At 37.8% G+C, this 25366-nt stretch overlaps 1 long non-coding RNA gene across 1 annotated transcript; it reads right to left on the reverse strand.

The window, feature by feature from the left end:
- Nucleotides 1-14: 14 nt before the first annotated feature.
- On the reverse strand, nucleotides 15-24773 carry LOC116913422. Its single transcript, XR_004389614.1, has 3 exons — nucleotides 24004-24773; nucleotides 6970-6972; nucleotides 15-1533 (listed from the first exon to the last, which is right to left on the reverse strand). It is a non-coding gene; the product is annotated as an uncharacterized LOC116913422 (long non-coding RNA).
- Nucleotides 24774-25366: the final 593 nt, after the last annotated feature.

Here is a 25366-nt window from a genome sequence, read left to right on the forward strand (position 1 = left end):
TATTTCTCAGTGAGCTGTCTGAAATATCCTTGAAAAATCATATGATTGTATTCTATTTCTAGACTGATTTAATCATGTTTCCCTAGACTCCTAGGTCTATGGAATTATATACATTTGGTTTCCACATTTGCTGAAGAAAAAAAAAATACTGGCGCTCTCACAATCAGAAAATTGCACATTTTGCTTTCAATTACATTTTCCTATTATCTAAAGAAAGCACACGAACACAATGGACACAGTGAGGGCTCTCCTCACTCCTCTCTGCTAAGATGATATCTTGTTTTCAATAGCCACTATTTTTCTAAAAGCAAATACTGCTTTTGTTTTCCATTTCTCGACTGTTCTCAGTATTTGCATAATGAGGCCTCTCAGAAGTTGTGAGAATGAATGAGGAATAAATAAATTGCAACCTTGCTGCAAAATGACTCTACCTTTAAAGATGGATCACACAGGGCCATGCCTGAATGCATCCAATATATCAATATTTATTAAGCAGACAGAAAGTCAATTGAACCATAACTTGCTTTGTGCTAAGAAAGAAGAAACACAGAAGAGGATATGGGAGGATTATTAAAGAGGAGCCTAAAAACCCTGCCCAAAGCCAATTCTAGAAGCCTCTATTGAATCTTCAGCCCCCCAAAAAATCATTGTGGAATTGAATAAACCATCTACACATGGAATACAAAAAGATGACTAACTATGAAATAGCCACAGCCTGTCAAAAAAGCACCTTGAGCTGGCAAAACAAGGATCTTCGACCACCAATTTTAAGACTTTATTATTCATATACAGTTCACACAAATTCTTCAGTCTGTATAGATAACAAACATTGTACTTTGCTTCTTCAACTAGAATACATTTCCTGAGAACAAGGGCAGTCTTCCCTAGTACTCTAGGATTTGCATAGAAGAGTGTTTAATGAATGTAGAGACAGGGATCAAGCAGAAGTGAATTAGTAGATTTATAACGTGTTAAAATGTTTACAAGAACACATGGAACCTTCTAATTATAGGTTCACTCCTTTCTTCGTTATAATGATAGCAATGTTCACTCTGCATTCATTCACTGTGTCAGGCACAGCACAAGCATTTCCTCCCACTAAATAGTTCTGATTAACACTATGGGTTCAGTTTCTTCATTTTCTATGTACTGGTAAGTAAACTGAACTTTGAAGTGCTAGATTATTTTCTATTAGCATATTAGTGGTTAAGCAGTCACTCCCAATACTGGCTGGCTATTTTTGTACTTGTTTCCACTGCGAAAGCTGATAACTACCACGTTGTATTTCCTGAGGCATGGAGTGATAACCACGAAGAGGAACTCTATGAACATGTATCGTTGAATAAAGTTGTGGCTTGGAGTAAATTATCAGCTATCATTTTCAATAATGTAGTGTCTTGAAAAGAAAAGAGGACTACTGATTTCTTATCTGAAAGCTATCTCTCTAATGGCAATGTACCCTGGGTTACAGCTTAGAACACACACCCTCTACACACACACACACACACACACACACACACACACACACACACACTTATGTCACAATTAATATAAAAAGAGTTCAAAATATTTAACCTTCCATGTTGTAAAAAGAGAACAGATTATACACCTCCCTACTTCCTGGCTTCTCACATCTCTATTGTGCCCACTCGTTTGTTTAGAGGTTCGTTAGATTTCTTGTCTAAGCATTTACTGTCTGCATTTTTCTTTTACACTTTCCTTCTGTCACAGCACCTAAGTAGGTTAGCGTGGTGGTTAATCTTTTCGTTGACTAGCTGAAGAAGCACATAATTTTTACTGAAGCAAATCTCCAGTTGTAAATCTATGAGGACGTCTCCAGAGGTATTAAGAATTCAAAATGTGATGACATTTAAGAAAACTACTAAACAAACAAACAACCAACAATAACAACAACAGACACTTTAAAACCAAACAAACAAAAGACCAATATGTACGAAGAGGTTATAACACCTTTCCCTGTTCCCAGCCACTGAGCAAGAAGGGTAGGCTCACTTCCTGCTCCCACATTTGCGTTGGTCTGTCAGATGCACAGGACCAAATTATTAGGGACCTAACCCTCTGAATCAATGAAGGAAGCCAAATGCTTTCTCGCCCCTCTCCCGGCTCTCTCTCTCACCCTGGTGCGTGCTCTTTCTCTTTCTCTCTCTCTCTCTCTCTCTCTCTCTCTCTCTCTCTCTCTCTCTCTCTCTCTCTTTCTCTCTCTCTCTCTCTCTCTCTCTGTATGTTCATAAATTTTTATTAATCATTTTATTCATTTACATTTAAAATGATATCCTCCTTCTTGGTTACCCCTCCACAAACTCCCCATGATACCCCCCATCCCCTCTGCTTCTATACCAGTGCTCCTCTACCCACTCCCTCACTCCTGCCTGACTCCTCTTGCATCCTCCTAAGGGCATCAAGCCTCGGCAGGATCAAGAGGCTTCCGCTCCCATTGATGTCAGACAAGGCCATCCTCTACTACGTGTGTAACTGGAGCCATGGATCCATCCATGTACACTCTGGTTGGTGGTTTAGTCCTTGGGAGCCCTGAGTGGTCCAGTTAGTTGATATTTCTCTTCTTATGGAGTTCCAATCACCTTTCAGCTCTTTCAATCCGATGGTTCGCTGTTGAGTACCTGCATCGGTATTAGTCAGGTGCTGACAGAACCTCTCAGGAGACAGCTATACCAGGCTCCTTGTCAGCACGTGTTTCTTGTCATCAGCAATGATCCTGGGGTTTGGTATCTGTCACATCAAAATGGGGAAGCTAGTCAATGTGCCCAGTTTTCAAACAACACAGCTACTCAGCGGAAACCGTGTGAAACGGCTTCAATTCTTCTATGCAGAGAATGGTTATTGGGTCAAGGACAAAATATTAAATCTCAGAGAATCACTGCATACTTTGTGGTGAGAAAGAAACTGTGATTAATATAAAATTTATTCTGATAAGAATACATATTTTTCAAAGAATTTAAATTTTTAAGCAGCTTTTACTTTGAAAGTATCATACTAAGAAAGGGACTATTTAAAACCCTGTGAAAATAGTAATCAATTTACTTTTTTGTATAAAATGCTAGATTTGTAGAGGAAAAAAACAGACGATTATAAATAGCATACTTCTCCAGGGGTTATCCTTTTACCAACTCTGGTTCTTCTTCATCTTAATATTTTTCTCCAGATTTTTAAATTATGCATTCCTAAATAATCATTTAGAGGTTTCTGAATAAATGCATGGGTTGTACAGAATGTCTTAGGTAGAAGGAAGATAGAACAGTGACAAAAAAAAAATGAGTCATTTGTAGTTTAAAAAAGGTGTTGGGACCACCAATCACTGTGTGATTGCAGTTTAGAGAGCAGACAGACAGATCTCTTTGGTTATCTCTAACCAAAGCGGAGGGCACATTGGCCTACCATAGGAGTCCATTGAACTGCCTCCAGCATTTAATAGTCTTATGCGGGGCTCTCTCTAGCTATGCCTCTCTTCCGAGCTAAGCAGTTTGCTATGCACCCAGCTTGTGCGCAGCCCGGTTTCCTTCCTCTTTTGTACACCTCATGCAAGAATGGCCTACATTTGCTCTGAAATGCGGGATGTACCAATACAGTCAGAAATTACCACCCCAATCCAGAGAGGTAGCAAAGAATAAGAATTCTATTTCTCACCTTTTTAGGTTTTCGTTCAATATGCCGTCTTTGAAGATAGATTTCAACTTTTGAAAAAAAAAAAAGAGAGAGAGAGAGAGAGAGAGAGAGAGAGAGAGAGAGAGAGAGACTCAAAGCTTTACAGAGCACTGGTCCATTCACACGTCATTTAATTCTGAACTGCTCATTTACTCCATAGCATCTTGCAATCTACTTTCCAATCTCACTGCTCAATTGAAACAGTCTCTTAAAAGTCACAGCTGGACGTGATGGGTATGGCCAGCTCATTTGCTCTCCTCAGTCCACAAACTTTCCCAACTCTCTGCATCACTTGAAAGAAGTGATTTAAAAAAAAAATCTGCCCTTTCCCCCACACCCCCTGTTTGGACAATCTAATATCCTAGGTGCCTACCCTGGAAGCCATTCTCTTGAATTCTTCATGGGATTCTGTTTCAAGTCACTATTGGGACATAAAGCAATTCATGAGAAAGAAGAAATCATGGACTAAGAACCTAATGACGTTTAAACAGAGCTAGGAATTTGGGGGTCAGCAGCAAAATATATTCAAAAACTCAAAGTCATGAACAGAACTGGTGCTTAACTGTGAGGGAGAAAGTAATACAATCAGTAATAACATATTGAGAAAACTGGGAATGTAAGTAAAAATAACAATGTTATTTGGTTTGGAATAAGTTTATTTACCCAGAACAGTAGATTTTTTTTAGTTTAAAGTATTTGATAGTTGAGCTTTGTATTACATCATGATGGCTGGGTTGCTTTAAGGGAGGCTGAGATAACGGCCTCATTTAATGACCTCAGCACACTGAGTCGAGATGCCGACGGCTGAATCATTAACCCATACAGTTGGCTGACTGAAAGTTCTAATGTCATTATGGTTTTAGCTCCGAGTTCTCCGACATTCTACATGGCTGCTTAAAGTAAAGTCACTGGCCAAATGAATTATGTGATATGCGAACTTAAGTAATGCTCAAATACCTTTTGAAAACATTTTCAGACATAATGTTCTCTTAGGAAGGAATGAGGTCACGTGCTGCTCTATGTCACTAAAGGCAGCCATGCTGATAACAATGGCCTTTTCTTGGTATAAGTAGCTGAATATGAGAATTGAGTTTCATTAGTAAATTAATTAATTACCATTTTCAGTGCTTTTAAAGATAGAAATTATTTTCTGTTAGTTTTTTACATAATAATTAGGGCTCTACTGGCTTTGCATTCTTTTGAATGAACATTGGAATAATTTGACAGAAATCTCAATGTAGTAGATGTATTGCTGACATCGTAGGCAATGCACTTTATTTATTTATTTATTTATTTATTTATTTATTTATTTATTTATTTTGCCATATCAGGTCAATGCAGGAAAATGAACCCCAATCTCAGATCAGGGAAATGTGATTTCTAATTTTAAAAAGATGTAAGACACCTCTATAAAGTTTCAGGAGAATGTGTTTCAGATGAATATTACTAAGAAGCTTGGAAAGTTCCAAGTTGAAGTGGCAATGTTTAGTAGACCTATGCAGACATATTTTAAACTAATTACTTGTAGACACTCAACAGAAGAGCTTATAAGGACTAATTTCCTTCACAATAAGCAATAATTGCAATGTTCGTAAAATTATCTACATATTTATTGAACTCCTGATAGGTTGTAGAATTATTACACACTGAAAACAAATTGTTAAGTTTTGAAATGCGTAGTACAGCAATCAGCCTTCCAAGATACTCGATTCACTCTATACAGATAGCCTGAGCCAAGAGAATTCACACTGAAAGAGTCATCTTACCTAAAGAGCACATAATAAAATGTAATGCTGGTAGAAGCTAATACAGGTGTGCATTATTGTCTACAATAAATGCAAAAGGAAAGCAATTGAAAAAAATAAGAGTTTGACTCACAGTTTCAAAGGATACAGTATAATAGGGAAAGGAAGACACAGCTGCTGGATTAAGTCTTATAGGGTCATATTGTATCCACAGTCAGGAAGCAGAGGGCAGTGAATATGTAAGCTTAGCTTCCTCCTTTCTATTCAGTCCTGGACCCCAACTCATGGAGGGCACAGTACACATTTAAGGTAGATCTTTTACCTCGATTTGTTTCTGTGGTATCCTGAAATGCCCTGAAGTTTATGCTAGAGATTGACCATCACAAGGTATATCAGGTGAGTGAAGCTTTTGTAATACATGGAAATCTTTTCTCATGGCTGTTCAGCTATCTATCCATGTGCTTGCCCTCTTCCCCTCTGAAATATTCTGTTGAACATGGTTTTCTGAACTGTCATTGTCCAAGAACCTATCACAGGATTTTCCACACAGCCAGAACTGAATGTTTATTGAGTGAATAAATGGACTGATGTCTCAAGTTCTAAGTATCACCTCCTACTCACTCCTTAACTGAGCTGTACGGCTCTGTACACAATGACCTTCTCAGGCCATGGATGCTTGCAGACCAGCTGCCTTTGTTTTGTATTTGGGTAATGTTTCTTGGTTGCTACCCAGTATTTGACAGGCACCATCTGGTATTTTATGAACCTGTGACCCTAACTCTTCATTCTTAAGTTCCTAGCTTCTTTTCGTGTGTGTGTGTGTGTGTGTGTGTGTGTGTGTGTGTGTGTGTGTGTGTGTGTGTGTGTGTGTGTGTTTGCTTTGGTTGGTTTAGGGGTGTTTTTTCTCATTGCTTTAATTTATCTCTGATAATCTCTCTCCCTGATGCAATTCTATGCAGTCTTTCAATCCACATTCATTAATGTATCAATACCATTTCCAACACTTTTCTTTCACGTGGTGACCTCTTGTTTGAATCTCAACTTTTACTTCTTCCATCCAAATTTTGAAGTTCGTAGACGTGACATAGACTATTTCTAAACTCGACGTTCTTCACGTGACTTATGTCTGGAAGTTAACCTTTCTGAGATAATTTGCTTTTTCTCTTCCTCGAGTTCCGTGTTCAGGAATTCTATGTACCATTTGAGACTCTGGAAAGGTATCTTTGTCCTTCTTGGTAACACAGACTATCACACTTGAACTACCCATGGCGATCCCTCTACCTCCCTACAAACCCACTTTAGGAAGTCCCAACCCCTCCATTTCCTAGGTCTGCTCTACTGTGTACACGTTTCAGAATTACAGGAAAGCAACTAGGGAAAGACAAATTGAAATGATACTAAACAGAAAGAGAAAATGAAGATGATAACATCGAGGTGGAAGAAGAAAACAATTCTAAATAACAGGTAGTAATTCCAATAAAAGAGTTTCCCACCTCTGGGCATTAGGGTCACTAGAAGACTCTATGTGGAGATAGTAAACAACCGGCTGGTCTTCTCCTTTGTTTATAGGGTCTTTATAGTGAATCAGGAGGAAGGATTTTGCCACAAGAGAGAAACTTGGGATATTGAGATGTTGATAAGAATGATTTTAGTATATATATTAAATATGTGTGTGTGTTTGGTTTGTGTGTGTGGGGTGTGTGTATTTGTGTTTGTATGTGTGTGTGTGTGTGAGTGTGTGTGTGTGTGTGAGTGTGTCTGTGTGTGTGTGTGTGAGTGTGTGTGTGTGTGTGTGTGTGTACACATACACACAACACTATATGTAACAGAAAAGAAAAAGATAATTCTTGTGATTCTCACAGAGGACTGAAGTAATTCTTAATCACAGAATACACTTTTCTACAAAAATCTTAGTACTCAGAGCATAATAAAACTTATGTCACTGTGTGTGTGTGTGTGTGAGTGTGTGTGAGTGTGTGTGTGTGTGGGTGTGTGAGTGTGTGTGTGTGTGTGAGTGTGTGTGTGTTTGTGTGTGTGTGTGTGCGTGCGTGTTTGAATTTCACATGGAGCACTTAGTCCAGGATATATCACACAGCACGAACACGTAGTTGTCAAACTCTAACCTTCATAAAGTACTGCGAAGACATAATCAGCAAAGTCCCTATCTTCCAGAAGAGCGGGTTACATAGTTGCAATCACAACAAAACTTAACCTTTTTATATATACTGCTTCATTCTAGCTAAGGACAGTCAAAGACTTTACTAATTTTAAAAAATGGAATAATAAAAATGGGGAGAAGAAAATGGTTCTGGGAGAAGTTGGGAAACTGGAAAGTCATGAATATTTTCAAGATACTTTGTATGAGATCATCAATGATTTAACAAATAATATAAAAATTAACATGATACTCAATTTAAAACACAATCAATTTGATTCTCGAGTTGATTTATTCCGATATTAAATCCAATGACTCATGTCTTTTGTGTTATATTGAAGAACAACATTTAATTTAATAACTTCTACTACAGGAATTAAACTAAGATCATTCCATTCATGTGCATAGGAGTACCCAAAAATATAAATCCACAGCTACAATATTCTATTCTTTACTTCAGGGTCATTGTATTATTTAACTACATTACAAAGAAATAAAATTAAGCACGATACAAATTAAAGTACTGATAATTAAAACAAATAATAAATTCACAGATTTTGAATGCAAGAATAATGCATAGGAAATTTCTATTGTCCAAGGACAAAATTCTAACTATATATATATATATATATATATATATATATATATTCACTACATCGTGATCAAGCAACCACATTACTGCACTATATAATTCAGCCAGCATAAATCAAAATTAATGAATGCATTTATTCTACAGTCCCACCAGCAATAAAAACAATAAACTCCTAGAGTTCTATAAAAGTAGTATATAAAATCCTTTAGAACTAGAGCTATTTTTATAATGACCCTTAAAACCTCACAACTCTGTAGAAAGTAAACTGTACACACTTTAGAACTAGAAAAACTGTGTTATCGTTAGGCTACGCTTCATTTACCAGGTGAGAAGGTTAGTGAATAAAGAATTAGTAACTTGAAAGAAACTAAGTTCTCTATCATGTGCTTTATTTTTTAAAGTATAAATAAATAAATAAATAAATAAATAAATAAATAAATGTCTATGTTTCCATGTAACCTAAAGTTATTAGCAGGCTTTCAGAATGTTGTATCTTGGTATGAACTAAATATTAATTTAAAGGCAATCTTAATACTGTTATATGTTATCACAGGATAAAATCTGGTTCGATGCCTTCTGGGTCTCTGGCAAGCACAGCAACTGTGAGATCTGCCTGTTCCCTGGGCATTCTATCTCCTGCTCAACACCTCTAACCACAATCCCAGATACCTAGAGCCATAAGGGACCACCACAGCTCTGGGTGCATCCCTGGATGCCTGGTGCTGCCCAGGACAAACAGGTGAGATCCTGAAGCACTAAGTTCCTGCTCATTGGGTACCCTGGCAAGCCTAGCAGTCATGTGGTCTGCAGTGTCACTCTGTGCCCCATCCTCTGGTCCACACCTCTACCCTGCAGTCATCACGGACCACCAGCTATACCTGTATCCCTGGAGGCCTTCTGCTGCCTGGGACAACCAGCAGTCTGAAGCCATGAGAGACTACCAGCTCTGCCTATATACCTGGAAGCCTGCTGTCACCAGGATTAACCTGTTCTGACTGCAACCTAGGAGACCTGATGACATCAGGAACTACCAGCTCTTCCTGAATCACTTGGAGCCTGCTGCCATCAGAAAAAAAAAGTAGTTTTGACAACACTAGGGACAACCTAATGGCTAAAGGTCAACTAAAGAACACAATTAACAAAAAAACAGGTTAATATGGCACAGCAAGAACCTACCTACAACAAGCCCTAAATATCTTAACACACCTGAATCACAAGGAATTAACTGTAAATCTAATCTTATGAAGATGATAGAGGCCTTTAAAGATGAAATGAATTAATCCCTTAAAGAATATAGGAAAATACTACCAAGAAGACCTTAAAGAGGAAATGAATATACATAATGAGATAAGGGCAAATATAACCAATCTGTTGAAAGAAATGAAAAACTGTTCGAGACCTGAAAATTGAAATATAAGAAATAAGACAGCATAAACTGAGGCAATCCTGGAGATAGAAAACCTAGAAAAGAGAACAGGAACTACAGATCAAACAATCACTAACAGAATACAAGAGATGAAGGGAAGACTCTCAAGTGTAGAAGACATGACAGAAATTGATGTCAGTCAAAGAAAATGCTAACACGTCTCTAACACAAAACATGCAGGAAATTTGGGAAACTATGAAATGACCAAACCTAAGAACAATAGAGAAGAAGGAGACCACTCCCACAAAATATCTTCAACAAAATCATAGAAGAAAATGTCCCTAACCTAAAGAAAGAGATACCTAGAAACTTACAGAATACTGATTTGACCAAAAAGAAAAAACAAAACAAAACAAAACAACAACAACAACAACAACAACAACAACAAAAACCTCCCTGCCACACAATCAAAACCCTAAATGTACAGAAACAAAGAAAGTGTAAAAGCCACAAAGGATAAAGGCCAGGTAATATATAAAGGAAGACCTACTAGAATTACACTAAACTTCTCAACAGAGACTTGAAAAGACAGAACGGCCTGCGTACATCAAAGAGATTACAGATGTCACTCCAACAAAAATTTTAATCACAATAGATGGTGAAAAAGATATTCTATCACAAAACCAAATTTAAACAATGCCTTTCCACTAATCCAGCTTTACAGAGGAAAATAGAAGAAAAACTCCAATACAAGGAGGGTAACTGTAACCAAGAAAACACAAGAAATAGATAATTCCACACCAGCAAAACTAAAAGAAGGAGGAAGGGAAAGCGTCACTGTTCAGGGATAAGACAGTGATATAAGTGACCTTAAGAATTCTAACAGAGAACTCTGACAACTGATAAACAGCTTAAGCAATGTGCAATGTGGCTGGATACAAAATTAAATCAAAGAAATCAGTAGCACTCTTTTATACAAATAATAAATGGGGTAAGGAAAAAGTTAGGGTGACTACAGCCTTGACAAAAGCCACAAATAATATAAAAGACCTTGATGTAACTCCAACAAAGCAAGTGAAAGAACTATATGACAAGATTTTCAAGTCTCTGAAGAAAGAAATTGAAGGAGATATGAGGAGGTAGAAAGCTCTTCCATGCTCACAGAGCAGTAAGATTCACACAATGAAAGTGACCACCTTACAAAAAGGAATCTACAGAGTCAATGCAATTCCCATCCAAATTCTGACACAATTCCTTACACACCTTAAAATAGCAATTCTCAACTATATATAGAAACAAACAAACAAACAGCAACAACAAAACAGGACAGCTAAAACAATCATGAACTGAAAAAGAACTTCTGAAGTTACCACTATCCCAGTCCTCAAGCTGTACTATAGAGCAACAGCAATAAAAACTGCATGGTATTGGTATAGAAACAGACAGGTTGATCAATGGAATCGAATCAAAGACGGAAATAAACCCACACAACCATTAGCACTTGATTTTTTAAAAGAAGGTAAAAACATAAAATGGCAAAAGGGAGAGATCTTCAACAAATGGCAGTGGTCTAACTGGATGTTTGCATGTAGAAGAGCGCAAATTGATCCATATTTATCACCTTGCACAAAACTGAAGTCCAAGCGGATCAAGAACCTCAACATAGAACTGAATACTAAATCTAATAGAACAGATAGTGAGGAAGAGCCTTGAACTAATGGGTATAGGAGAAAATTTCCTGAAGAGAACATCAATAACCCAGGTATAAGATCAAAAACTAATAAAAAGGATCTCGTGAAACTGAAAAGCTTCTTCATGGTACAAAAGACACTATCAACAGGACAAAACCATAGCCTAGAGAATGAACAAAGATCTTAAACAACCATACATCTGACAGAGGGCTAATATCCAAACTATATAAAGAACTCATTAAGTTAGATCCAGACAACCTGAATAACACAAATAAAAAATGGGATACACACTTAAACAGAAAATTCTCCACAGAGGACTCTCCAATGGCCAAGAAATACTTAAGGAATGCCCTTCGGCATCATGAAAATGCAAATCTAAAGGATTCTGAGTTTCTACTTTACATTCCTCAGAATAGCAAAGATCCAAACCACAGGCAACTGCTCATGTGGGCAAGGATATGGAGCAAAGGGAATACGAGGCCATTTTCTAGTGAGAGTGCAAACTTGAATAACCATTCTGGAAATCAATTTGGCTGTTTCTCAGAAAATTGGGAATAATTCTACTTCAATTCCCAGGTATACCATTCCTGGCCATGTACCAAAAATATGCTCCACCTTCCTACGAGGAAACGTGCTCAGCTATGTTCATAGCAGCTTTATTTATAGTAGCTAAAACCAGGAAACACCCAGAGGACTTCAACTGAAGAATGAATAAAGAAAATGTGGTTCATTTACACAATGGACCACTACTCGGTATCTTTTCCAGGCAAATGGATGGAGGCAGAAAACATCATCCTAAGTGAGGTAACCCAGATCTAAAATGACATTCATAATACATGCATTCCGCTATAACCGAGTATTAGCCATAAATTGCAGAACAATCACCAGAACAGTAACATAGACAGCAGAGGTGGATGGAGGGAGGGATTGAGCAGGAGAGAGAGGGGATCCTGAGGATCAAGAGAAAGGGGAGCAGGGGAGAAAGAACAAAAGTAGGGTTGCAGAACATTCCTCAGATGTGCTAAAGGCCTGGGTTGGGGAAGTCCCTAAGATATCTATGGGGGTGATTTAGCTGAGACTCCTTGCGGTGGGGGATGGAGAATCTGAAGTAACTACCTCCTGTAGCCTTTCAGGACTCCAAGTGAAGGGATTATGACACCAATACGCCACAAAACCCTCCACCCAAAATGTGTCCTGTCAACAAATTATGCAGGAACAAAGATGCACCATAGATGGTGGAAATGGCCAACTAGTGATTGGCCCAACCAGAGACCCATCCATGGGCAAGTACCAATCCCTGACATTGTTTTTTTTTTTTTTTTTTGTCCATATTTTTTTTTTTTATTTATTTTTTTATTAACTTGAGTATTTCTTATTTACATTTCGAGTGTTATTCCCTTTCCCGGTTTCCGGGCAAACATCCCCCTAATCCCTCCCCCTCCCCTTCTTTATGGGTGTTCCCCTCCCCCCAACAATCACTGGGGGTTCAGTCTTAGCAGGACCAAGGGCTTCCCCTTTCACTGGTGATCTTACTAGGATATTCATTGCTACCTATGAGGTCAGAGTCCAGGGTCAGTCCATGTATAGTCTTTAGGTAGTGGCTTAGTCCCTGGAAGCTCTAGTTGCTTGGCATTGTTGTTCATAAGGGGTCTCCAGCACCTTCAAGCTCTTCCAGTTCTTTCTCTGATTCCTTCAACGGGGGTCCTATTCTCAGTTCAGTGGTTTGCTGCTGGCATTCGCCTCTGTATTTGCTGTATTCTGGCTGTGTCTCTCAGGAGAGATCTACATTTGGTTGCTGTCGGCCTGCACTTCTTTGCTTCATCCATCTTGTCTAATTGGGTGGCTGTATATGTATGGGCCACATGTGGGGCAGGCTCTGAATGGGTGTTCTGTTTTAATCTTTGCCTCCCTATTCCCTCCCAAGGGTATTCTTGTTCCCCCTTTTAAAGAAAGAGTGAAGCATTCACATTTTGATCATCCGTCTTGAGTTTCATGTGTTCTAGGCATCTAGGGTAATTCAAGCATTTGGGCTAATAGCCACTTATCAATGAGAGCATACCATGTGTGTTTTTCTGTGATTGGGTTACCTCACTCAGGATGATATTTTCCAGTTCCAACCATTTGTCTATGAATTTCATAAAGGCATTGTTTTTGATAGCTGAGTAATATTCCATTGTGTAGATGTACCACATTTTCTGTATCCATTCCTCTGTTGAAGGGCGTCTGGGTTCTTTCCAGCTTCTGGCTATTATAAATAAGGCTGCTATGAACATAGTGGAGCACGTGTCTTTTTTATATGTTGGGGCACCTTGTGGGTATATGCCCAAGAGAGGTATAGCTGGATCCTCAGGCAGTTCAATGTCCAATTTTCTGAGGAACCTCCAGACTGATTTCCAGAATGGTTTTACCAGTCTGCAATCCCACCAACAATGGAGGAGTGTTCCTCTTTCTCCACATCCTCGCCAGCATTTGTTGTCACCTGAGTTTTTGATCTTAGCCTTTCTCACTGGTGTGAGGTGAAATCTCAGGGTTGTTTTGATTTGCATTTCCCTTATGACTAAAGATGTTGAACATTTCTTTAGGTGTTTCTCAGCCATTCAGCATTCCTCAGCTGTGAATTCTTTGTTTAGTTCTGAACCCCATTTTTTAATAGGGTTATTTGACTCCCTGCGGTCTAACTTCTTGAGTTCTTTGTATATTTTGGATATAAGGCCTCTATCTGTTGTAGGATTGGTAAAGATCTTTTCCCAATCTGTTGGTTGCCGTTTTGTCCTAACCACAGTGTCCTTTGCCTTACGGAAGCTTTGCAGTTTTATGAGATCCCATTTGTCGATTCTTGATCTTAGAGCATAAGCCATTGGTGTTTTGTTCAGGAAATTTTTTCCAGTGCCCATGTGTTTGAGATGCTGCCCTAGTTTTTCTTCTATTAGTTTGAGTGTATCTGGTTTGATGTGAATCCCTGACATTGTTATTGATACTCTGTAATGCTTGCAGACAGGATCCTAGCATAACTTTCCTGTGAGAGGTTCCACACTGAAGCCAATGGAAACAGATGCAGAGACCCACAGCCAACCATTAGATGGAGTTTGGGGCATCTTGTGTGAGAAGGATTGTGGGACCTGAAGTTGATAGGGACTCCACAAAAACACCATCAGTGTCAACCAACCTAGACTCATGGGGGCATCTGTAGACCGAACCATCAACCAAAGATCAAGCAAAGGCTGGTCCTAGGCCCTGTCTACATATGTAGCCGATGTACAGCATGGTATTCACACGGATCCCCCAACAACTGGAGCAGAGGCTGTCCATGAATCTGTTGCCTCACTATGGGTCCTGTTCCCCTAACTGGACCACTATGTCTGGCTTCAATGGGAAAGGATGCGCCTACTCTTGAAGTAATTTGATGTACCAGGGTGACTTGATATGCAGAAGGTGCCTCCTCTTCTGAAAGGAAAGGGGGAGAGAGAAGTGAGGAAAGGAGATATTTATATACAGGCTGACTGGAATGAAGAAGGGGTCCCATTGGAGTGTAAAGTGAGTAAATAAATAAATACATACATGCATAACACACATAAAGAAAGAAATAATAAGCAAAGAGTTTTCTTCTATGCAGTATACTGACAAGACTATTTCTCAACCCTCACTCTGAAAGCAACATCTGTACACTGTTGGGTTGATACAGTGTAATGCTCTCTTATCAGCTTGGGTGTCAATGCTATGTATACTTTAGATATAAGGTTCATATGCCTCAATAAATCTCAATTTCAACCAGCCTTTGCTAATTCCTCGTTAGAAAGTTCTGCATACCTATGATTTTAGATATGTATGATCAAGACAAATCGTTATGTGAAACAAGAATCACACTGCAATATTTTCACCATTAGGCACTTCAAAAAAAATTACATACCATTACAGATTGTATTTAGGGAGGAAAGAGAAAACTGTGACTTTACATACATCTATACTGCACTGCCATTGTTAATTTTTGCCATTTGTAGAAAAAATATTGTTATAATAGGAACATTTATTGTTATGGTCATTTGTAGACATTTTGTATTTTCATTTCAGAGTTATTATCTATGATTTTACAAGAAATAATTTCCTGGAGAAGTGCAAAGAAACTTCTACTTTTCCTTACAGGGCTAAAACAATCAAGCAACGTGTCCTTCTACCAAAGTCAAGTCTGGGAACCAATGTGTTTGTTGTACTTCCTTTTTTTTCCCTCCATCTTTATTAACTTGGGTATTTCTTTTTCTTTCTTCCTTTTTTACTGTTATTTCTACTGTTTTATTTTAATCTTTATTAATTGAGTATTTCTTATTTACATTTTGATTGTCATTCCCTTTCCTGGTTTCCGGGCTAACATCCCCCTAGCCCCTCCCTCCCTTTCTCTATGGGTGTTCCCCTCCCGATACTTTCTTACAGAGCAGGGGTTCACATTTACTCCAGCATGAATGACCATGAATCAGCCTCATCATCCAAGAGTCTTCCTTCAACGCAGATGAGAACTTCCCCATAACTGTCAAGACGGCCTCCTCCTCTCCATTAACCTTCTGCTATCTAGATACCGTAGCAACCCACAAGAGCATCGAGGCCATATGCTATTAGGGAAGAAGTTTACAGTTGCTTGGCAGGAACAGGAAGGAGTGACTGAGATTAGGGGAGATGAGCCCAGATGACTCTTCGGTATAGACCTCCTTTGATATAGGAACTACAAAGGCCAAGAGAAGAAATCATAAGTGTCTCCTGTTAACATCACCCAACAGTGCTAGAAGATGGTATTGGTAAACCTGAATATTTGTTATTCTGGAAATTTCTAAATCTGGAATCACTATTCACATTCCATGTTTTGGGATCTACATAATGATCCTCTCTTCTAGAATACATCATACACTACTAGAGACTAGCTCCTAAGTTTATTAGCTTTTCATTAATTCAGAAATTGACCAAGCTAGCATGTGGTTCATCATTTTGACCTTTTTTCATAAGTTTGGGACTGTCTTTAAAGATAAATATCTGTAAAGGTTTTTGTTTTAGGTTAAAAGGTAGAGGAAAAGGTCATAAAGAGTTGAACTGCCAACAGATGTTCAGTGCATTTACTCATGAGAGATGTCATTTTAATTCCTTAAGATAACTGAACACAGAAAAAATAAAACCATGTGAAGTTTTATATAACTATAGATTTAATGGAGAAATCTCAGCTCTAAGATTCAGATTTATTTACTCCCAAAACCTTCTTAAATTTGTTTACACATAGCAATAGTGTAGCAATATGGTAGATTTTTCCTCTCATTTTAATTATAAATTGTGTTTTTTAGTAAAATACTCTATATCTAAATATAGTGAGTCAATTCCACTTGTAAATGTGAACTGGGTATAGGTGGGCTTAGACTCTACACCAAGATCAGACTGGCTATATGTTTTAAAGCACTGATCAAAAATAGAACACCTAGTCACCTGCCAGTTATATTAGTCATTCGATAAATGTAAATCATCTAATCCATTCCACGATGGGATTTTCCAACTCTGTAAATGTAGAAAGTACAACCAATAACTAAAAGGATAATGAAAGGAACCCAAAACTTTGCAGAAAAAGCACAAAGATTACTCAAACATTCCAAGAAGGAAGGAAGGAAGGAAGGAAGGAAGGAAGGAAGGAAGGAAGGAAGGAAGGAAGGAGCAAAGAAAGAAAGAAACAAAACAAAATAAAACAAAATCCTTCTGAATACATTATGCATTCTAGGAAGCTAGAATTATGTTTCCAAATCAAAGAGAGCTCAAAAATAAAAATACAAGTAAATAAATATTCCTTATGAATGTAGAGTTAAAAAGGCTGATGATATGGTGTGTTTATAGACAGGAACCTAGTACATGGCTGTACTCTGAGAGGCAAAACATGCACCTGACTGAGACACACAGAAACCTGCATCCAAACATTAGACTGAAATCTGGACCTTTGAAATGTTTGAATTAAGGGAAGGATAGAAGAAGCTGAAGAAGAGGGTAACCTCATAGGAGGACCAGCAGTCTCTCCTAACCAGACCCCTGCGATCTCCCAGACACTGAGCCACCAACCAGGTAGCACACATGAGCTTGTCTGAAGCCCCAGACACATACACAGCTGAGAACTGCCTGGTCTGGCCTCAGTGGGAGAGGGGGAAAGCTCTAGGGAGGGGGCAGGCCTTGTGAGGGAGAAGCACCTTCTCAGGGACAGGGGTGGAGGAGGAATGGGAAGAGGAAATGTGGAAAGGGGGAAGGAAAGAGGGGGCAATGGCTGGATTGTAAATAAATAAATGAAAAAGATAATAGAAAACAAAATAAAATTAAATGCAAGAAAAATTTAAGAAAACGAATCAAACGAAGTATTATTGTATACCACGGCCAAGAATAAATTATTACCCAAAGAAAGTTAGGATGCTACACTAGGAGAAATTAATTAATATATTTTAGAATTAAGGGGAAAGAAAATTATATGACCATCCCAGCACAAGTGAAATGAGAAGTGTAAGGGGACACAACATTTTTTTGTGATGAAAATACCCAATCTAACAGTGAGAGATGCTTCAAGGTGTGTATGTAACATGGAAATGAGTCATGTGTTTGTACTAATATCAAATTTAAAATAAAAGTCTTATTCATAATAATTACTTTTTTTCAAGTAGTCAAACTAGATAGTAAGTATGAACATCCATCTCTAATTGAAAAATAATTTATGTAGAAAAAAAATAAAGAAACTACCACAACAATAGTAAATCTTATAACTTCAGCAAATTTTCAGGATATAAGATCATTGTGGAAAAACTTGATTATGACTATACCACAAGAAACGATCCAAGAATGAAATCACAAAACAATTTTATTTACAACATTCAAAGAGAGAGGAAATGCACATGAAAATCTAACTAAGCATGTGAAGAGTATGTGTGATTAAAATTATGAACTTCCTGGTAGAAATGAAAGACACAACTGGAAAGGCATCAAGTGGCAGGAATTGAAAGTCTTAGGTCATTAAGAGAACTATATTCTACGAGGTAATCCTCAGATCGAATATTCTTCACAGAAATGACCATGACCCTTCTTAGAGAACGAGGACACATGGCTCAGCAAACAAAAGAAAACATTCAAAATTTTACACTATTTTATGTATACTATTGCTTATACACTTCTTATTAGATTTACTGTCAAAGGTGTTACATTCTTGTCAATTAGTCACTGGGATTTGGGGTTAACTCTATATATCAATCTATTGACATTTGTTTTTTAAATACCATCTTTAGATATTTTGTTTAATACAGTATTAGTTTTATAGAATATAGCATTACCGGTTTATATAGTATTATTTTAATAAAATGGTATTTCAAGACAATATTAAAATGGGGGATATATGACTTTTTTTTTCTTTTTGCTAAGTATCATCTAGCCCAAGTGCCGTAAAATACTGATATTTATTTTCTTACTACTGGTGTTTCAGATATTCATGAATTACTTACTGATTGAACTATAACTTCCACACATTGCAGAGACAGGACAAAAGTTACATGAGATGCCATTTCTATGGTCCAAATCATGAACATTTTGCTTTTGAACATCAAGACCCGCTATTATTCCATTTTCAAAAAGCTTCTGTAACCTTACAAGTGTGAAAACTTCTTGACATTAGATTAACATGGATTTCTGAAGTGATCTTCTAGTCATCTGTTTAGCAAAACAGGGAAAAAGGAACCATTAGTTCGTACACAGTCTTGAAGTGAGGAGGAGCCTTCCAACCTCGGGCAGAATAATGATTGTCCTCTTTGTTTTTATTTTATCTCAATCTTTGAAATTCTTTGATATCACTCATAGATAATAGTTTTTCATCAAGGACAAATATATTTCTTAAAATAATTCTGATTTATTATCATAACCTTTGAATGTATGTGGCTTGTCCTTCGGCACAATTTCGACCTCCTTTCTTCACTTTTGCTATAAAGCCCTGTTTAATCATGTGCAGGCCTTCAAATTGTCTCAGCTTTCTAGTCTCTTGGCTCATGTCATTCTCTACAAATCGAGAAGAAAATCCTTATACCATTGTGAAAAGGAGAAGCAGAAACAGGAAGGTATTTTCCTGTTGATGATCAATGAGGAAGGAAAAGGACCAAGGTCCATAGGATGGACTCAACCAAGCAAAACGGAGCTCATCCCAACCACATAACCAGCAAACATTCAACTTGCATTTACTGTACATTCTCAGGGAAGGAAAATACAACTAAACTGATACTTTCTACATTTTTCTAGTACAGAACAATTTCATAAATTCACATCTAAGCTTAGGGAATGAATCCTCCCTTCTTTCTTTACCCTCTGGAATTATCTTCTACGGACTTGATGCTCACATTCTCCTATGAAATGCTGCCAGCTTTACTGAAGAAAGATGTTAATTAATGGCAACCTTAATACATATAATCTGTAGTAAACCATTACACATCCATTGTCTCATTGCATTTAGGATATTTTCTGGTTAAGGTAAGATCGTTTATTTTGATGAAACAATTCATTGAATAAAATATATTGCAAACATTCATCCCCACATTTTCTTAAGTTGCTAGGTTGGAGGTTGAAATACTAATTAAATAAATAACAAACAAGAAAACTTTTCACCTGTGAAACATTCCTTTTTCATGGCCTTAAAAAATACAATAGTAACCCTAATGCTGAATTATTTTTAGTTCTGATTTTTAAATACGAATTGTTTTTGATTCTTCTTACTTTAATAATAGCATAAAGACCTCAAAGAACACTTTTTTTCTTTTATCAAAGGATATATTAGTTTTCAAAGGAAAGCCTGAGATAAGTCAGTGAACATCAGAATTGTCAAAGGCAAGAGCAGGTAAGAATGAAAGACAGAGGCAAAATGAAATCTAAAACTCTGGAATGGTCGGGTAGCCTTGCAGATCACACATTATTGCGCTTTAATTTTTAAATGAGTTTAGACATCTGTGAAATTTAAGCCCCAGGGCCAATGATTTGTGTGGCAGTATGTTATAAAAAGAACAAAGCTTTGACATGCAAATTCCAGCTTCTGTTGCATCAGCCCCGGTAACCTTGCAAACAACCTTCATGCACAGGCTGTAAGCTGACTGATGGCTCCCATATGGGCCCATTCCTCCTTCCCTCTTCCCAATCAAGTTGACAGCAATTCTCAGTTCATTTTCTAAACGGACTGATAAAAGCTACCTGTTATTAACCTCCTTTGCACTATTATTACTCACATTTTCCCCTTCGAGATAAGCGGCTAAATGCAGGAGCTGATCTTTGCATATGGTGGGCTATTACCCCCCAGGAAGAATTGCAAATGTCAACCTATTATTGGGTCATTAGTGTCAGGTCATGGTATTTCAGAGTTTGATGTTTTTAACCTTTGCAGACATTAACCTATATGCAATATACTTTTGAAAACTTTATTTATCCTTGGTAACAGTAGATCCATGCCCCGGGAATATTGTCCTGTGGTGTTGGGCATATGCATGTCTCAAGGATCATTAAGTGTATTTATATAACCACCTCTTTAACCTTGTTTGGACTACCATCTATTGCCTGAGATAATGCAAAATTATGGATGCAAAATATGCTGCAAGTGACTGACAGAAAAACTAAGGAAGAAAACACAATAGTTATCTTTTACTGTAGAATCATTTACTGTTTAGTAAATAGATGAGATTATCTTATATTATTCATTTGTCACTGAAAGACAAAATTGATTGCCGTCATAAAATCCGGTGAAGGCTATTTCATTGCAGAATGTACCTTTGCTATGTATCACTGAAGTTATATTTAGAGAGGTGAAAGAGAATCTATAATGACATTATATAGATAAGGGATTTTCCATGCACATCTAGTCATCCTTTCATTGCTCAAAATACATTTAATAATTGCAATACAAATCACAAGATGGAGCAAGTCTTTCTTGGAATCCTAGGCTCATCCCAAGACTTCTATTAGTGTACTTTTATGTGGATCTCCCTCTCCAAATACGGATGCATACATATGTATGTATAATATTTTATAGTGTATATCTAATATATATATATATTAATGCATAGTATGTATTAATGCATTTCTTAATAAACTTCAAATGTGCCTCAAAGAATTGGAGAATACCCATATTTCAAAATTCTTTGAAACCCCGACTTGATGATTCAGTTTATGCTCACAATTGCTTTCTTTTTATTGCCCATCTCCTTTCTTATTCATTCATGTATTGGTAAACTGCTTTATAAAGCCAGTAAGTGAGAGGCCACACATAAGAAAGATGATTTCAAAACAGAGGAGATCATGAATATGGTAAACCAAATTTATTTATTCTCTTAGGTTCAAAGGGGGATTTTTCTATTGTTTACCTAAATGAATTCTATACAAGCCACTTATTCATTAAATAATCATTTTATTTGAAAAATCTCTCAAAATTAATATACCCTACTAGAATGCTTCTCTGATATCAAAGCTTGGTTTGAATTTCTAAATCCACAGCCTTATCTTAACATTACGTGCACATGTGGTAGGATTACTTTTATTTTGAAAGGGTTGTCAAATGCTGTCACAACTCCCACTTTTCTTTTGCAGTTGTTGTCTTGTGGCAATCATTACTAATGTGTACTCAGTATCTGTTGCAAGGCATTAGAATAAACACTTTGAAAACAAAAAATAAACACTTTGCATGTTGTCTCGCTGTGAAAACTCATGACATGAGTAGAAGTTATTATTACCCTTGTTTTACAAAAAGAATGTATAACACAGGGGTTCATTTGCTGAGGAATATTTGATGATTGGGTGTTAGAGATAGAGTCTGGATATAGGATAAGGAACTATGTAATTGTATCTCAAAGGTCATTTGGGTCTATGTAAAATCATAACAGCTTAGTTACCTCAACAGACAGTTAAAGTGACCTGCACTATTCAGTCGTGAGGCTCAGAATGAGACACTGTGCTGAATAAGATAATATTTACCACTTAGAGAGCATTTAATCGTCATTTTAGATGAAGTGAAAGGATGTATTGTGAATTTAAAGAAATACATGGAGGGAGAAAATGGCAAAGCTGTATTTGTGCTAGAGTGCTTTGCTGCTGCGTCACAGTTAGCTCAGAGGTGACAACCTCCAGAAGGACCCCCAGCAGCTAAGCCTGTGACCTCCTGCGTCAGAGTCACCACTGCTCTACTCACCCATTCCTGATTCACCATATCCTGTTCTTCCCCACAGTATGAGCTGTGTTCCACTCAGCTTGGAGCCACACTGCATCTCTAACATCCTATCAAGTATGTCAGATGACCTTCAAAAATGTCCCATGGCCTCCCGTGGAGATCGTTTCTAGAGGCGTTTCCTTTGATTGTCATCCCTTTGTCTCCCTTCAGTTTTCAATATATTACTTTAATCTGTATCGCTGGGTTTCATTACTTTTCTCATCTTCCACAAGCAAAGGACAGCAGGTCATTGCCATTCATCCTTGATGTTGAGCAGTGGCCGGGCCAGGTTCCATTCGCAGGCTGATGTCATCTCACTGCACAGCAAGGGCAGCATTCCCCAATACCAGCTCTCCGCATTGTCTCAGTTCTACATGACTGTTAGCTTTTCCTGACCCTGTGTGATCTCCTGAAATGTAGGTAGGATACTCAGTCTTACTGTCTCTCTTTTGTAATTTCAGTAGAAAGATCAGCTATATTCCATAAATCAAAACATCATAACATAAGCCTTAGCCAGAGTTCGTGGGCAGTTCTGACTGTTTCACAACCTCCGAGCAGCCCTTGGAGGAGCAGGGCTGTGTGAGTTCCTCTTCTCCCTTCCCTGTGTGTTGGTTCCCAGTGTTTAGATTTTAAATAAATCTGCGTGTGGTATATGTGTGCGTAGATGCCGATGACTCTGCGTGTCTATCCCAGAGCTCAAGTAGAATGTACTACTTAAACGCATTTGACATTATTTAGTGGAAAGAGCCTCCTATTGACCCAGCAAAAGAGAATGTCTCTATCTCTTAAAAAGAAAAAAAAGAGGCAAAGCAAAACAAAAAAAAAAGTTTTCCGAGATGACTTCATATCCAGCAAAATATATCACCGATCTCTGTCTAAAGCTGAATTCTTTGATTGCTGGCTAACATGTTCCAATGGAAAGAATAAGAAACTTGTAAGTCATGATAGCATGGGCTAGAAAAAAGGTTGTCTACCCATCATCATTGCTAAGACCTACTTTTTCCCTCAAGTAGGGACTTTTCCCTCAAGTAGTACACTTTCCTTTTATACGTTGTTTAAATGTGAATCCAGCTGCAAATGTGCAGCATCCTTTACTTCCCACCCACCTAAGACTGCACCTTTGGCAAAGCCCAGTGGATGATTTACCTTGGTGTTGCTCTCTGTACAGTTGCTTGGACACTCACTATTCACAGACAAAGGAAAGTTTATAAAATTGCCTCCCAGCGCGAGAGGACCAAGGAACAGGGCTCCAAGAGGAGTCTGCAGGAGAGTCTCCAGGCCACCTCAAATGACAGGTCAGTTTCAAAACTCTTAGGGATTATTCTGCTTGCTTTTTGAAATGAAAAAACGTTAATATAAACCATATTCTTTAGCATCCAATAGTAGAATGTATGTATCATGAGTTATATAATGTGAACAATATTGGACATCAACAATAGTGAAACACTGTTTTTCACTTTGCACATGATTATGTGTTGTTTAAACACCCAGGACTACTTTATCTTTGCAACTAATAATGTCTTAGATGCCCCCCCAACACACACACACACACACACACACACACACACACACACACACACACACACACTTTTTTAATGTTTCAAAGTAGGAACACAGCTTTGTGACCTGTAGAGCAGCCTTTCAGAGTGAACTGGGTTTAGAATTTCCAGGTGAAGCTTTTTAAGATAGATCCAGGTATGAAAGCGAAGGTACTCTGCCTTGTCTCTCTCATGCATTATTTGATCTGTGGCCGTCAGTCGAGGAATAGCCAGCACAGTTTACATTTCTTATGTATGACATGAGCCCATGACTATGATGTATTAATTGACTGCTGCTTGGGTCCTTGGTGCCACTTATGCCACTGTTAGCATCGACCCCATCTTTCTATTACTGTGAGGTAGGACTGATGACATAGGAGGCAGCTGACTTAGTGTCAGGAGTAATCTCTGAAACAAAGGAAGGGGTAGAAGGAAAAGGCGAACGCGAAAAATCACTTTTTTGCATGTTTTAAACTAAATGGCCATAGTAAGAAAATGTTGTACTTTCATTAACTTTTACAAATCCTACTACCTACTGAAACATAGTTACCAAAATGTTCCATGCTAAATTAGCAGTCATATCCATATGTACAGTGTGGAAGGGTTTTAAAGTCCCAGGAGACACTGAATTCTGTCTTTTATAAAGTGGTAAAAGATTTACATGTGACTTATACATATCATTTTATACTTAGCCCATCTCTAGATGGTTTTTAAATACCTAATATAATGCAAATGCCACCTAAGTAGTTGTTTGATGGATTATTTAGAAAACAGTGACAAGATAATATTTCTTTACATATATATAATATATTATATATATATAATATTTGTTTGTTTGGTCTGGTTTGGTTTTTTGAATACAGTGATATTGCATACATCAACCACACCCCAGAGCAGACACCATGCTCAGGAATAGTTAACCAACACAAATCACACTCCATGCTTTTTCTGTTTCCATGCAATTTTCTGTTTTTATTTTCTATGTTTACTTTCTTTTTAAACTAAAATCTATTTTATTTTTCCCTTAGGTATTTTATGTATTTACATTTTAAATGTTATCCCCATTCCTCCCTCTCCCATAACCTCCTCCCCCTCCCCGTGTTTCTATGACGATGCTCCCACTCCCACCCACTCCTACCTCAAAGCCCTGGCATTACCCTACACTGGGGAAATGAGTCTTCACAGGACCAAGGGCTTTTCATCCTATTGATGCTGGACAACGCCATCCTCTGCTGCATATGTGGCTGGAACCATGGCTCCCTCCATGTGTACTCTTTGGTTGGTGGTTTAGTCTCTGGGAGCCCTGAGGGGTCTGGCTGTTTGATATTGTTATCCTTCCTATGCAGTTGCAAAACCCTTCAGCTCCCTCAGTATTTTCTCTAA

This window comes from Rattus rattus, chromosome 12 (assembly GCF_011064425.1).
Source record: "Rattus rattus isolate New Zealand chromosome 12, Rrattus_CSIRO_v1, whole genome shotgun sequence".
NCBI lineage: Eukaryota > Metazoa > Chordata > Mammalia > Rodentia > Muridae > Rattus > Rattus rattus.